The 17,374-nt window shown below is 39.7% G+C and overlaps 2 pseudogenes; one reads left to right on the forward strand and one right to left on the reverse strand.

The window, feature by feature from the left end:
* Nucleotides 1–5,374: 5,374 nt before the first annotated feature.
* LOC110680410 lies at nt 5,375–7,417 on the reverse strand (annotated as a pseudogene).
* Nucleotides 7,418–8,245: 828 nt separating this feature from the next.
* LOC110680409 lies at nt 8,246–10,642 on the forward strand (annotated as a pseudogene).
* Nucleotides 10,643–17,374: the final 6,732 nt, after the last annotated feature.

The raw sequence follows: 17,374 nt of genomic DNA on the forward strand, positions 1-17,374 counted from the left end.
AACAGATCTTAATTCCCATCTACGAAATGAATTTGGTCTTAAACCGACTCTAGTTCATCCTTTGTAGCCAACTGATTACTCATGCTGGTTTTGATTCTGATCATGTCCCTGTTACATTTCAAATATCCCAAGAAGCGATTCTCAATCCTATCAGCTCCACTTTCAATTATTTACGAGCTGACTGGAATATATATACAACGTATGTTGACTCTAATCTTGATGTTAACATTTCTTTAGAAACTAAACTTGATATTGACAATGCTCTTGAAACTTTAACAAATTCCATTGTTGAAGCCCGGAGCATTGCAATTCCAAAATGTGAAGTAAAATTTGAATCCGTGATTATAGACGATGATCTTAAACTTTTGATCCGTCTTAAAAACGTGAGGAGAAGGCAATTTCAACGCACTCGCGATCCTGCTATGAAAATTATATGGCAGGATTTGCAGAAAGAAATCAAGAAACGTTTTGCTCAATTAAGAAACAAAAATTTTGAAAATAAAATTTCTCAATTAGACCCTGGCTCTAAGCCCTTTTGGAAATTATCTAAAATCTTGAAAAAACCTCAGAAGCCAATACCGGCATTGAAAGAGGAAAACAAATTATTACTAACTAATTGCGAAAAAGCTCAAAAACTTGCTATGCAGTTTGAAAGTGCGCACAATTTTAAATTAGGACTTACTAGTCCAATTGAAAATGAAGTTACTCAGGAGTTCGAAAATATTCTCAATCAAGAGAACGTTTTCGAAAATGCCTGGGAGACTGATTTGGAAGAAGTGAGAACTATTATTAAAAAATTCAAAAACATGAAAGCTCCTGGCGATGATGGAATTTTCTACATCCTCATCAAGAAACTTCCAGAAAGTAGCTTATCATTTTTAGTTGATATATTTAACAAATGTTTTCAATTAGCATATTTTCCTGACAAATGGAAAAATGCTAAGGTTGTTCCAATTTTAAAACCAGACAAAAATCCTGCAGAAGCTTCTAGCTATCGTCCAATCAGTTTGCTTTCCTCCATCAGTAAACTTTTTGAAAAGGTTATTTTTGAAACAGAATGATGGCCCACATCAACGAAAATTCAATTTTTGCCAATGAACAGTTCGGGAATTCCGCCATGGACATTCGACCACTCATCAACTTTTACGTGTAACAAATTTGATCCGTTCCAACAAATCTGAAGGCTATTCTACTGGTCTTGCTCTTCTAGACATAGAAAAAGCATTCGAACAGTGTTTGGCATGAAGGTTTTGATTGTAAAATTAAAAAACTTTAATTTTCCAACATACATTGTTAGAAATAATTCAAAGTTATCTGTCAAATCGTACACTTCAGGTTAATTATCAGAACTCCAGATCTGAAAGACTTCCTGTAAGAGCTGGTGTTCCTCAAGGCAGCATTTTGGGACCAATATTATACAATATTTTCACATCTGACTTACCTGAGTTACCTCAGGGATGTCAAAAATCTTTGTTTGCGGATGACACAGGCCTCTCCGCCAAAGGACGAAGCCTGCGTGTCATCTGTAGTCGATTGCAAAAAAGTTTGGATATTTTTTCTTCATACTTGCAAAAATGGAAGATTTCTCCTAATGCTTCCAAAACTCAACTAATAATATTCCCACATAAACCAAAAGCTCTTTATTTGAAACCTTCAAGTAGACATGTTGTCACGATGAGAGGGGTTCCAATAAATTGGTCAGATGAAGTTAAGTATCTAGGGCTCATGCTAGATAAGAATTTAACTTTCAAAAATCACATTGAGGGCATTCAAGCCAAATGTAATAAATATGTAAAATGTCTCTATCCCCTTATTAATAGAAAATCAAAACTTTGTCTTAAGAACAAGCTTTTGATATTCAAACAAATTTTCAGGCCAGCCATGTTGTATGCTGTACCAATATGGACTAGCTGTTGTAATACCAGGAAGAAAGCTCTGCAGAGAATTCAAAATAAAATTCTGAAAATGATTCTGAGGCTTCCTCCATGGTATAGTACCAATGAGTTACATAGAATATCCAATGTTGAAACATTGGAACAAATGTCAATACAATCATTAATAATTTCAGGCAAAAATCGTTACCAATCTTCTATTGCCACGATTAATGCGTTATATGTTTAGGTTAAGTTAGGTTAAGTATATTAAAACATTTTTTTTTCTCTAATAAGCAGGTGAAATCAACTCACCTGTAAAAAAACTGAACTGCTACGGCAAATGAAATGTAATATGTTGTTAACAAAATGTTAATTAAATCTTAAATTTGTATTACCAAATTAGGATGATAGTGTTGTCAAATAACACAGAACACCTAGATATAAGAAATGAATGTAATGTTTGGAATGATACTAATAAAGAAATTAAAAAAAAAAAAAAAAAAATCTTGGCGTCTAGCGCAAAAAATTGCGAAAAATATCGAAAAAACCGATTTTTGACAGAATTCATTGTGTTGAAATGCTGTTAAATGAGCGGTGAATGGCCCGTACTTACGGTACAAAGATTTATGAAAATGTTGTATGTTTTTATTCACCCCACGATGGGGCGAATAAGAACACTGTTCAGTAAATATCAATACTTTTTTCATTAATTTTTCATTTCAAAAATGGAAAAAAAACCTCTTTTTCATATGTATCTCAAAGAAATATCCCAACGTATTTACCCAGTGAAGAAGAAAATTAAAATTTTTAAAATCAATTTCAATTTTTGATCATGTTAGATATCAGCAAAAATGGCGGATGTTTTAAGCTGTCAAAATGGTTGAGATTTCAATATTTTCTTCTCAATTTTATAATGTGCAATGTAGCAAAATTATTAATTTGAAAATAGTCTATCGATACTCTGTTGCTACTGAACTAATGGGAAAATATATGTCATGATGAATTCAAAAGTTTACCATTGCACAATAGTAATTTCTAACTGTAGGTCGCTTTGTTTCAATTCGCCCCACTTTTCTATTCACCCCCGTTTTACGATATAACTAAAATGGCTGCAAGGGATGTTTTTAAAAAAATTCCAAGACAAATTCTTAGAGTAGTTCCTGGAATAACTTCCGGAATGTATTTCATCAAGAATGCAGAAGAAATTTATCAGAAAATAATCCATGGAGAAATATTGTACAGAAATCATTAGATTATTTATGAGTTTCATGAAGCATCATAAGGTGTACTGTCTTAAGGGATATCTAGAGGATATCTCAAGAAAAGATTTGGATGTATTGAAAAATAAACTTGAATCGATTCCTGAAAACTTTGCACGATACATATTTACTGGGGCGAATCTACTTACAAGAAAGCTTGAAAATCCGATCTCCCATTTCTTTATTACAACCCTTATGATAAAAATATGATTCTGTGAGATGTGCAGCATTATCGGTGCATTAAAAGTGGACCAAAGACGTAGTAGGCTTATATGGAAATTACTACGGAGAAATTAAAAAAAAATGTTCCTAACACGTTAGTTTTGTGTTACCATGGCTACGATCTCCAAACACCAATTGTAGTAGCCATGCCGTAAAACTATGAACAGGTTTGTGAGTTGTATTATTCATTCTAGTTTTACCTTCCGAGTAATAAAGACGTTTAATTATCAAAGCTCTTTTCATTCCTCAAGACTATTTAAGAAGGTAACATTTTGACGACGAGTTTCAAGCCTAAAGATCCGAATCAACAATAATCCGGCCGACTCAAGTCAAATCCGAGGATGGAGCTGTTAGAGGAGAAATTTCGCTGTCGGAGGTGAAGCATCAAATGGCTCATCAGAGCAACTGTTTTGGGGATGCTTCTGGAATAATTCACCGGGAATCGTGAGGCACCAGCTTAGCGAAGCGCTCCAGAGAAGATTCTCGAATCACTCGCTTCTAACATCAAGGACATCGACCCGAAAAACAGACTAAACTCCGACTGCTGGTTTTCCAAGAATGAGGATGCCAGAGATTTGATGATTTGAATGTAAGGCACTTGCTGCGCAGTCTCAGCGTCCCGATGGACGAGAAATTTCTCAACTATCTGCTGCCATCTCACCGACGTTGTCGGTTGATAAATCAATCCAAGAAGCAAAACTAAAGAATTGCATGTATAATACACACGAAGTTTGTAAGAAAATCACAACAAATTGATATAGACGTTGATGGATCGATTCATAATTTTAAACACACGGATAAACGTGTTCATTTTTATCAGTTTACACCTGATTCGTTTCCAGATGTTCTAGATCTAGGATATCATTCTTGATTTCTGGTAAACTTAAACTTTTGGTTTTGGCTATGGATTTCATTTTTTTTGCTTTGCATAAAAAAACGGAATAAACATTGCTTTTTGCTAGCTCGTTCAGTGTTGCCAAACAACCTACCATACCGTTACCATGCGAAGCTGCTTATTTTTGTTGGATTCCTCTCGGTGCATTGATCATTTGCTTAGGATGGTTAGCGATTATGGTAATCTTTCACAACGCTGGCTGATCGCTGCCTACCAGTTGCTTATCGCACACCACATCTATTCAATGGACTGGTTTCCAGTTCGAAGTTTGCAGCGCTGATTATATTTTGAGGTTGATTGTATCTCAACATCATCGTAAAATTCTGTATAGCTGAGTCTTGAGAATTTAAATTTCATTAGGCAGGGAATTTAAATTTCATTAGGCAGGGTGATAGTTATCTATAGAAATGATGATCTAGGCTTATTTCTAATGTTGGTCCGATCTTCAAACATATCAAGCTTTCCGTCTTGTGCTCCATTTAGTCAACGAAACATTCATGGATCGTCATAATTTCGCTAGATATCGCGAACACTTTGAGCCTGAAAAGCAAGAGACAACTTTATTAAAATATGTTACTGGCTGGTATTGAGACAATAGACAGCATTTGTGGTTTACATTTAACTAGTGGTTGAAGGTGCATAACACTTCTGCACCACCGATAATTTTGCTTTTACTTGCAGAAATTGTGTAATAACAACGCTTACTTCCTGATCGTCGACAAGGTGGGGACAATTTCAACTAGTGGGAATGACAAAATGAGTAAATAGCTCCGTCTCTTGTTCGTCAATGCTATAGATGTTAGATTAGACTGGGCCTTAAATGTTAAATAAGAAAAACGTGAACTTATTTTTTTTTAATTTTTAATCAAATCAAGGTTATGGCTGATTTGGGAAACAACACATTTTGCAAACTAGAATTTTTTTTTGCTCCAGTTCAGCTAAACTGCAATGTGTAGACTCTCAAGTATAGGACCATTTTGAACACTGCTTTAAAAATTTAATTGAGGCTTTCGGTATGTTTATTTCAAAGGTATAAAACAAAAATTATTTTGTTTCTCATATTTATTATTTTAAAACAAGCTTAACATAATAGGAACATTACCAAACTTCCAGTTTAATGCATATTCTATATTGCTTTCAACATCACTCACTCTCACTAGCATTCAGTCTCATTCTAATCTCTCCATTCGCTTTAGTCGACTTCCTCAACGGTGGGTCCCGAACTGCCACCGTATCCTCCTGCCTGTTGGCCACAGCTAGAGGCTCCCGATCCCGGCTCCACCCTGATGCAACCAAGTCATTATTGGACTACATACTCGACTCAGCTCCTGCATCTTGTGCTCGAACTCGTCCTTTCTCGCCATCGTATTGCCCATCCAGCCATCGGAGCGTTTCGTCACATTTGTCCTTCACGGTGTTCTTGTCCGACTCGCTCAGTTTGTCTCCGGCCGATTTCGAGGGATTGTTTTAGCTGGAAACAGTATCCTTCTAGCTGGTTGCGGGCAGAAAACGCGTTCCCGTTGCCTTTCGTCCTCTCGCGGTACTTTTTCTGCGTCGGACACCATTCGATCGATGTCGGCCTGACTCAGACGGCCCTTGTCGTTCTTGATCGTGATGTTCTTTTCCTTACCGGTACTCTTTTCCTTGGCAGTTACATTAAGAATGCCGTTGGCATCAATGTCGGAATGTGACCTCAATCTGGGGAACGCCTCTCGGTGCTGGCGGAATGCCTGATAGTTCGAATTGGCCCAGACGGTTGTTGTCTCTGGTCATGGCACGTTCTCCTTCGAACACCTTGGATCGATACTCCTGGCTGATTGTCCGCATAGGTGTGAAGGTTTTGGTTTGCTTGCACGGGATTCTGGTGTTGCGGTCAATCAGTTTGGTCATGACTCCTCCAGCTGTCTCGATGCCCAATGAGAGTGGAGCCACATCAACCAGTAGAACGTCTTTGAATCTTCTCGTCCTTGTCTCCGCTGAGGATGGCCGCTTGAATTGCTGCACCGTATGCGACTGCTTCATCTGGGTTGATTGATAGATTCAACGATTTTCCACAGAAGAAGTTCTGCAGCAGATTTTGTACTTTTGGAATGCGAGTCGAGCCACCAACTAGGACGATGTCGTGGATTGAGCTCTTGTCCATTTTGGCGTCGGCCAGAGCCTTTTCGACTGGTTGAAGCGTGGAACGGAACAGATCCGAGCACAGTTCCTCAAATCGAGCCCGGGAGATTTTTGTGTAGAAAGTCGATTCCATCGGCAAGGGCATCGATTTCCAGCGTTGCTTCAGTGCTGGATGACAATGTTGCGTTTTGCTCGTTCGCATGCCGTTCTCAGTCGTCGCAGAGCTCGTGCATTCGATGAGATGTCTTTCTTATATTTGCGCTTGAATTCCTCAACGAAGTGAGTCACCATGCGATTATCGAAATCTTCTCCTCCCAGATGAGTGTCACCGGCAGTGGCACGTACCTCAAATAGCGATCCCTGGTCAATGGTCAGAATGGAGACATCGAATGTTCCACCACCCAAATCGAAGATCAAGACCGTTTCGTTCACCTTTGAGATTCTTGTCCAGGACCGTAGGCCAGAGCAGCTGCCGTCGGTTCATTGATGATTCGCATCACATTGAGTCCCGCAATGGCTCCGGCGTCTTTTGTGGCTTGTCGCTGGGAATCGTTGAAATATGCTGGAACTGTGATGACTGCGTTTTTTGCAACTCTTTCCCAGATAGGCTTCGGCCGTTTCTCTCATCTTGACCAGAACCATGGAGCTTGATTTCTTCCGGAGCGAATCGTTTCTTTTCTCCCTTGAACTCGACTTCGATCTTCGGTTTGCCAGCATCGTTGAACACCTTGAAGGGCCAGTGTTTGATATCGGCCTGGATTTTCGGGTCGTCGAAACGGCGTCCAATCAATCGTTTTGGCGTCAAAAACGGTGTTCTGCGGATTGAGGGCCACCTGGTTCTTGGCGGCATCACCGATCAGCGCTCCGAGTCCGAGAATGCCACATAGCTGGGGGTGGTTCGATTTCCTTGGTCGTTGGCGATGATTTCCACTTTGCCGTGCTGGAACACTCCTACACAGGAGTAGGTCGTTCCCAAATCAATACCGATTGCAGACATTTTTGCTTTTGTACTGATGTTTAACACTTTTGATTCGAAATAATACTCTTTTCCACTGTATTCACTTATTTCACTGTTTGAATTTATTTCACGTTGAAATTTTGTTTTCACTTGCGTAGGTTTGCGTTTTGGCGCTTTATCTCTCTTGCTTGTGATTCGTTCTCTTGTTTGAACTGTTATGACGGGAGCTGCTCGAACCGAGCGCTTATATAGTGGGAAGCGAGCAAATCTAGAAAGTTCGAGCAGTTTCCATAAATGTTCGAGTAGTTTCGTTGTCTTGGCTTACTCGACTTGCTACCAGAACGAAATAGGTGCAGCAAATTCTAGAACCAATCGAGCAGTTTCGAGTATCAGATCGAATTTTCGTTATATGTCTGGGATGCTCTGTTGCGTATACCATATATGTCAAGAATAGTGTGCGTTTCACACATTAACCCACGTGCCCAGGGGTGTTCAAACTCTGTCTTTAGGATCACTCTGGTATACAAAAGGAGGAAGCTTCGGTCCTTGAGCTATCGTTTATCTAAACAATTTTTGTGAATAAAATCACCGTCATTGTTTTCGAATTGTTCTGTAGTAGTAGATACAGCTTTTTCTTGAGACTTTCCATGGACTTCCATCAGAATTTTTCTAGAAATCGAACATCGTGTTTACATATTTCCCCAACCCCATTATCCTATAGTTGTGTTGTAATATTTACGAACCGCACACATCCACGTGCTAATTTCGGGGTCACACTGAAAGGCATTCGAGCACAAACATATCTGCTCACCACGTGGAATTTTCCACTGCCACTCCCGCGGGACCAGAAAAAACACACGTGGAAAGCACTCGAATGTTCTGGAGCTGCTCGATCCTGACGTTTATATATAGGACCGATTCGAGCAGCTCTCGTCCAAATCAGTTCAAGCGTAAGAGCGAAACGCAAGCAAAAACGTGAATTCGGCGGTAAAAGCGACAACAGAGCGCAAAAAGTTAAAACGCAAAATCTTTTTCAAAGTGAAAATTTCGGAAATTTTCGTTTGGATAGTGGGGAAAAGTGAATAGAATAGTGGCGGATAACGGTGAAGTGCGAAAATGTCCGCTATCGGTATAGACTTGGGAACGACCTACTCGTGTGTGGGGGTTGTTCCAGCATGGCAAGGTAGAAATCATTGCAAACGACCAGGGAAATCGAACCACTCCCAGTTGTGTGGCATTTTCGGACACGGAGCGACTGATTGGCGATGCGGCCCATAACCAGGTGGCCCTCAATCCAAAGAACTCGGTGTTTGACGCGAAGAGATTGATTGGCCGTAGATTTGATGATCCGAAGATTCAGGCCGATCTGAAGCACTGGCCGTTCAAGGTCATCAACGATAATGGGAAACCCAAGATCGAGGTGGAATTCAAGGGTGAAATCAAAAAATTCTCTGCGGAAGAATCAGCTCGATGATTCTTGCCAAGATGAAGGAATGCGCCGAGGCGTACCTGGGTCGGAACATCAAGAACGCAGTTATTACGGTTCCGGCCTATTTCAACGATTCTCAACGTCAGGCCACGAAGGATGCCGGAGCGATTGCCGGGCTGAACGTTATGAGAATCATTAATGAACCAACGGCCGCCGCTTTGGCCTACGGTTTGGACAAGAACCTCAAAGGCGAACGTCATGTCCTGATCTTCGATTTGGGCGGTGGAACGTTTTGATGTCTCCATTTTGACTATCGGACGAGGGATCGCTGTTCGAAGTTGAAGTCCACGGCAGGAGATACTCATTTGGGAGGTGAGGACTTCGATAACCGCATGGTTGCTCACTTCGTCGAGGAGTTCAAGCGCAAGTACAGAAAGGACATCACACCAAACGCGCGGGGCTTTGAGACGTCTCAGAACGGCTTGCGAACGCGCCAAGAGGACATTATCGTCCAGCACTGAAGCTACGATTGAAATCGATGCCCTTGCTGATGGAATCGACTTCTACACGAAGGATCTCCCCGGGCTCGATTTGAGGAACTGTGCGCCGATCTGTTCCGTTCGACCCTTCAACCAGTCGAGAGAGCCCTGTCCGATGCCAAAATGGACAAAGCTTCCATCCACGACATCGTTCTGGTTGGTGGATCAACTCGCATCCCAAAAATCCAAACTTTGCTCCAGAACTTCTTCTCAGGAAAATCGCTAAATCTATCAATCAACCCAGATGAAGCAGTCGCATATGGCGCAGCAATTCAAGCAGCTATCCTCAGCGGAGACAAAGACGAGAAGATTCAAGATGTGCTCCTCGTTGACGTGGCTCCACTCTCATTGGGAATCGAGACCGCTGGAGGAGTCATGTCCAAACTGGTTGAACGCAACACCAGAATCCCGTGCAAGCAGACTCAAATCTTCACCACCTACTCGGACAACCAACCCGGCGTGTCCATCCAGGTATTCGAAGGCGAACGAGCCATGACCAAGGACAACAACCGCCTGGGCCAGTTCGACCTCTCAGGAATTCCGCCAGCCCCTCGAGGCGTTCCCCAAATCGAAGTCACGTTCGATCTGGACGCCAACGGCATCCTCAACGTATCGGCCAAAGAAAAAAGCACCGGAAACGAGAAGAACATCACCATCAAAAACGACAAGGGTCGCCTCAGCCAGGCGGAAATCGATCGAATGGTGTTCGACGCGGAACGATACCACGAGGAGGACGAAAAGCTCCGGGAATGCATCGCCGCCAGGAACAAGCTGGAGAACTATTGCTTCCAGTTGAAGCATTCGCTGGAATCGGCCGAGGACAAGCTGAGCGAATCGGACAAAAACACCGTCAAGGAGAAATGCGACGAAACGCTGCAGTGGTTGGACGCGAACCAGCTGGCCAGCAAGGATGAGATGGACCACAAGATGGACGAGCTGAGCCGTATCTGCAGTCCGATCATGACACGGTTGCCACCAGGGCAGCGGACCCTCACCAGGAAGCAGATCCACTTCCGGGGCCGGTTACGGAGGACGACAGGGACCCACCGTTGAGGAAGTGGACTAAGTATATCAAGGCATTTAAACTCATTATCACATATTTAACCATTATAACGATTAAGGGCGTTTCTTTCGAGTTAACCTTCTACCATTATATTGTAGGTACTAGCTGAGCATTGCCGGGAACTTCTTTAAGCAAGTTCTTTATTGTGTAGTAGCTGTGACTGCCTGTTACCGATTCTAGTTCTAGTTACGTGTTATGTCTAATCAGTAATCTTAAAGATTGACGACTCAAGCTAAAGCTTAAAAACCCTAGAAATAAAAGTTTTGAGTTGCTCAAAACCCAGCTACTGATGTGTGGCATCTTTGAAGTTCGAAGGTCCATTTTCTCGGATGAAGGTCGGAGATTAAGCTCTCGGTATCTACCTACTTACCCAAAGATGGCTAAAAGCAAAACATGAATGATTGATCATAAATTTAAAACATTACATCATGAGCAATTTTTATTTTTATCTAGCTTGTTGCATACTTTAAGGAGTTTTGTGCATACTTTTATTAAATGATAAGTTTTTAGAATTTTTTAGATAAATTTTACAAATTGCACTATCGTTTGATGCTTCTTTCGCGGAGATTTACGCCTTCCAAGATGTGGTACATAATTGATTTTGGAATCCAAGCTGTTTAATAATTAATAGCATTAATTATTGTGAAACAGTTTGGAATCCAAATTCAATAATGTACTAAAAGACAAATCTCCGAACAAGAAATATCGAAAGACAATGCAATTTATGTTTTAGCACTAGCAGAAAGTTTAGATAAGATCGACTTCGTACGAAGATTTGTGCCTTTGAAATCGTGATTAGGGGCACATGCAGGCTAATGTTCATTACGATATGTTTCACCTGAAAGCTCTGGTTAAAAGGTGACTTTCCCCTTAACCATCTTTGACTCACCCAAAATTTGCGGCATCCAGAGCAGCACAAAGAATAACTCGCTTTTGAATTCGTTTCCAAAAGACTCGCCATGTAGACAAAACACTCGTTTCATGAAAAACTCAACATGCTATTGAAAACTTCCATTATTTTTACGAAATAACAATTATTCAATAATTTTTTTTAGTTTAAATTTTGAATTTATGTTGATGTTGATAAACACGCTTCCAGCAATGAAGCGGTGTAATGATTTGTTTATAATGCGATTACACCGTTTTTCGATGCACTCGGTGAAATCTACACGAAAACAAGTATATAACAGGAATAAGGGCAAAAACTAGCGTGTTTCTGAAGGGCGGGAAAATCAGATACACGGAAACGAAGTTCTACACTGAAATGAATTTTATTGTAGAAACTATTGAATCCATGTTAAATTTAAGAACTGCACCAACGATTTTCAACCGACTACACGGATAAATATAAACATTCTAAATAGCTTATTTGTCATACTAAAACCATAATCGGTCTATTCACCCCAAGGAATGCATTTATGCATTTTATACTTTGCTAGTATAATCATTATTTATTTTAGCTGATGCATATCGGCAATAATGCGTTGTATGATTAAAGGCTCGGTATTATCAATCATGCATATAAAAACCACGCTTATATGTGTAAACAAATCCATAATAATGAGACTAGAACACAAATGAAACAATTTGATGGAAATATTCATTTTTCTAATAAACAATCATATTTTTACGTGCACTCCTCTCCTTCCGTCGATGATCTTATACATCAGTCTAGTTTTTCGTAAGTGATTGGTTTCACGGGGCTCCTGAAGCTGAGACGTTGGCTGGCTCGGTTTGGAAGCTCTTGAGCTGAAAGCATGGTAGAATAGGGTCCTAAAGCCCTGCCCCAATTTTAGTGCCAAACGCATAAGTTTAGGTCAAAACATATGTTTACTCAATTTTCTAATGTTTTCCGATGGTTTAAGCCCCAAAAAACATTTTTTTAGTTTTTTTTTAAATTTTGTCACACCCCTTGGTTTAAACTCAAATTTTGGGTGTATTTTGTTTTCCGTGTCCCTTCCGAAATGTCAGAAAAGAACAACCCCGGTGTTAAAAAGTTGAACCCCTGTGGTATTTTTGCAGACTAAGCGAACGTCAAACATGATCTCAAGTGTCAAGGTTCATTTAGGGATCCAATTTTTAAATTAAAGTTTTAATATGATTTATCAGATATTAGAGCGGGGAAAAAATGCTAAAGTAGTTGCAGTGACATGCTCTTTCGTAATATTAAATGAAAACAAGATTTCATTAAACATTTTAGGACCCTATTGGAGGGCGCTCCTTCAAGATGTAGATTCTTGGTCTGCCGATGAAACTGCCGGGCTGCGTATTGAATTCAGATTGGGGAACGATCCGCTTTTGGCAGTTCAGCAACTTGTTTTTCAACTGTTATTGTGGCCAATCCAAGAGCCAGCCACATTTTGAACGATCGGATGGCTGGCCGTCGGGTTCTGCTGAATTTGGATGATTCCATTTCTGGCTTCCGTGGAACTAAAAAGATGAAAAATTTCCTTATAAATGCTTGTCGTTGAAGAAAAAATATGTTATCAACTTACCGTTCGCCTTGTAAAACATGCCGCCAATCCAAATTTGTTTTAATAAATCTGTACAATCGAACGAAAATTTACAAACTTGATTTTTTTTTCACGAGAGAGCCATTACTTGTAGCTTATGGCGAGATTGAATAAAGATGAAGTCCCAAGATTCACATCAGCAGCAAAATATGCACGTAAAATATTTTTATTAAAAAATGCATAATAAAGTATAAATAAAAGACGACAAATTATACTTTGTAAGCTTTTGAATGCATATTTATCAAATATGTCAAGAGTGTGATAAAAGGCACACTAACTAGTATTTTTCTTTTTATCCGTGTACACGCTAAGAAAATAGAATACTAGATAAGTTAAATACTATTCTAAAACCATATTCCGTCTATTCACTCATTGTGATGCATTTTAACGTATTTAAGCTTAGCCTAGTATAAACGTATTTTATATCAGCAAACGATATTTTGCAAATTATTCATTCAATGCTTAAAGTTCTAAAATTCTGCACATTGAATACAATTAGCCATTGTTATTAAATTGCTGTAAACAAAAGTAAAGAAAAATGACAGAAAATGATTTTTTTCCTGTTGTAAATTTATTTTTATATTAATCATATGTAAATCTTGTATTAAGCTCCCAATAAGTTAACTTTGCTTTCCATTGTTAGCTTGGTTGGTCCTACGAGTGAATTTTTGCGGTTTCTGTGTCTCCCATGTCACCGATGTTTCTTGCTGCCGTTCCATGAAAACCGCTGAAAACAATAATAATAATGTCTTGATATCTTGATAAGCAGATTCAATAAGAGATCTTTTAGAAATCACCTCCTTGTTGTTCACAATACTGTCTTTGATTTGCTCTGATTTCTGCGTATTGCGCCAAAACTGTTTTGCGGCAACTTCCCTGTAATGCATGTTTAGAAAATCTGAAAATCGAGCAAGTAGATTTGTGGAATCCTTGATACATACCTGAAGGCCATAGAGCACGCAATCCGGAAAAAGATCAGAAATATGGATGTTTTGAAACGTTTTGACGAACGTGGAACTAGATATCCCTCAGGAAACGCGTCGTTACTTGCTTTCTAATGTGAATTGAAACCATGATGTAGCTTCTTAAGTCCCAAGAATAGGTGCCGGAAACGTATATGACTAGTGAAATATTAATCACTGATATGCATTATATTGTATAAAATGATATACATTATAAAGGATAAATATGAAAAATATCAAGGACATATTAAATGCCATAATAAATAGTATTTTTTATTTTCACCGTGTACATTAATCTGTTAACTCTACCAAAATAAGTCAAAATAGTGAACATCACTACACAAAAAAATGTCTTCTGTTAATTTAACCATAGTTGTAGTATTTATGACTAGAAACATTATAGATTTGAGAAGTGTAGCATCATACACGGATAGAAAGAAAATACTAAATAGTGTGCCTTTTATCACATCCTTGATATATATGAAACATATTCATTCAAAAGCTTACTTAGTATACTTGTTGTCAATTAATTTATACTTTACTATGCATTTTTATATAAAATATTTCTCGTGCTTTTTGTCTGCTGATGTTACTCTTGGGACTTCATTTTTATTTAACCTCAACATGAGCAACAAGTGTGATGGCTCTCTAGTAAACGTGTTTGCGAATTTTCATTTGACGGTATTCATTAGGTAGAACTTATTTTTTATGGACAACATGAGGAACGGTAAGTAGATTAATTATTTTATTCCAGTGCCAAACCTTGCCGAACTTTTCCATCTTTTCTAGCGCCACGGAAGCAATAAATGGCATCAACCAAATCCACGCTTGATCGATCGTTCAAAATCTTGTTGGCCAGCAGCAGTAAAAATCAAGTAGCAGACCAAAAAACGAATCGTTCCCGGTATTGTATCTAAATCGTAGCTAGACAGCATGATCTGCAGATTGAAAATCGGAATCCTTGAAGGAATGCCCTCCAATCCAACTACACTGAAATAAATTTTGTTGTAGAAATTACTGAATCCATGGTAAAATTAAGAACTGCACCAATGATTTTCAACCGACTACATTATTCTGTTAAGTCTACCAGAACATAGTCAACATCCCGCATAGAAATTTACCATTATCAAAACAGTTCAAACCAGGGGGGGTATACGCAACGAGATGCGCCTACCGCTCATGTTTTGTGGGTGTATTCGTTTGGCTCACAACGCTGCTAGGCATCCCGCTGTTTGGGTGTTGAAATGCATCAGCATTTGCTGCCTGGCATGGCCCGCGTTTCGACCTGTGCTGTTTGGGTCGGCCCGCGTGAGAGATGATGCTGTTTGGGACGGCCCACCCGAGAGATGATCGTTAAGCGAGCTTTGTTTTTAGTTGACAGCCGTACACCCACCCTGGTTCAAACACCATCGTGGTCATTCAGGGTACAGTTACCGTAATCATTACGGTACTTAAATGGTCAGTCGACTATGGTAAAACAATAACGAAATCTTACAAAAAAACATTAACATTCTGGATATTATCACATACTTTTTTTTACGGTGCATACATTTGCGAACCATTCGCGAAAATACCCTAACCATAATAGTTACAGTTGCGATGTCGAATACCAGAGCGACTGTCATTCGTGTGTTTTGTTTTTTCCCGGGATAAACTTAATTTTTACTCAAGTTTTAGCGATTAAAACCGGCTTTGGAATTAAAATTTATTTCAACGGGCGATCCAAAATCTCATAAACGTAAGTAATGCGAAGTTTTTCAGACCTTTTTTGTATAGATGATTATTTTGTTTCTCAACAAGGAACAAGGAAAAATCTATCGGCATCTGGTACAGAACTTCCGACGCGCAGCAATAAATCAAGATAAGTTTGTGTGCCAGCCTTGGCTAGAGGACCCATTTTTAACAATGTTTTTTTTTGTTTTTTCAAGAAAGCATGACTTGGAGCAGTGAACCAGCAGGCAGCAGCAGGTACTCATTACACAGTTTGTTCCTCAGTACCTATATTCCTGACCCATGCCAATGTTCATTATCATACCTGAATGTAGTAAATTGTGAACATAAATTGTAAAATATGCATTGTGATTTATTCTAAACTAGTGGTCCCGGCAAACTTCGTCTTGCCATCAAGTAGGCTCTTGAAAAACACTATGGATCGTCCCATACAAAATGACAGCTACGTTCACGCTCATTTTTTCGACTCTCATGGTGAATATCCGGGGATTTTTATACACACAAACACGTCGGAACACTTAACGAACAAAACGCATTCAAATCGGTTGACCCGTTCGGAAGCCATTTCGTGACATACAAACACTACTCCATTTTTATTTATATAGATAAAATAAAATTTAATTGAATAGAGTAGTGTTTGATCCTTCGACCTTGATGCTTGCTCCTGCGGGGGCGAGCGATGAGGACAAGATCGAACAAGTCGCGCGTCGGTAGTGAAGTAGTGAAAAAGTGATCGGTTCGTTAGTAGTGTTTGATCCTTCGACCTTGATGCTTGCTCCTGCGGGGGCGTGTACTTTTGAGCACACTGTGTTGTACGGTGGGTGTCACGGATTGAAATACAATGCTTTGTAGTGGATGCCACTATGGACATAGTCAAATTTACTGCACTGCTCAGTGATTTTCACCAGATTATAGTAAACTTAACAGATTTTGTAGTCGGTTGAAAATCGTTGGTGCAGTTCTCAATTCTACCATGGATTCGGTAGATTATATTGTATATCCACTTGAATGTTGGATTATCCCGGCTATTCAGAAGACTGTTCGAAAACAGTCGTCAAAAATCGAGGGGAATCTCAATGTATTCCATCCAAACGAGACAATTTTGCGAGTGTTGTAGAAACACATAATTCGGTTAACTATACATACATTACGCGCAATAAAATATTGCCTGTTATTGAATTGTTTCATTGAACCTGTATTTTGACCACTAGAAACATTTATTACAACATTTATTTTGTTTAGGGATCATCCAAAAAATGACGTCCACCATTAGGGGGAGGGGGTGGGGTCTACGAAAGTGTGACAGTACGTGTAGAAGGTATTGGAAAAAAGCGTGACAGAGGGGGGAGGGGGGGGTCTAGAAATCTCAAAAAAAACGATGGACGTCATATTTGAATCGTCCCTTAGTGAAACATACTTTGATAAACATTCCATCCAACCACCCCTCATTTTCCGAGTCGTGCAGCCGGCAGCCGAGAGTCAACAACAGCTGTTTTGGAAATCTGACTCGACGCCCACTCTGCTGTCCTTGTTGCTCTACTTGAAAGAGTAGAGGTTCTCGTTTGCGCGCGAAAAACTTCTCGCTCGTTGATGCTGCCAAATCTGACAGCGACTGTTTCACCGACCGTTTAGAGCAACGACTGTTTCAAACGGTCGCGAACAGTTAGGAACTGAACGGTCAATACAAGAAAATTTGTTTGCGTGTACACACGGAAAAAACAGTCTACCTAATTTTTGAGTTGACTTTACCCTGAATAGGGTCCTAAAGCCCTGTCCCTATTTTAGTGCCAAACGCTTAAGTTTAGGCC

The sequence above is a fragment of the Aedes aegypti genome, unplaced genomic scaffold (genome assembly GCF_002204515.2).
Source record: "Aedes aegypti strain LVP_AGWG unplaced genomic scaffold, AaegL5.0 Primary Assembly AGWG_AaegL5_hic_scaff_1329_PBJ_arrow, whole genome shotgun sequence".
Taxonomy (NCBI): Eukaryota; Metazoa; Arthropoda; class Insecta; order Diptera; family Culicidae; genus Aedes; species Aedes aegypti.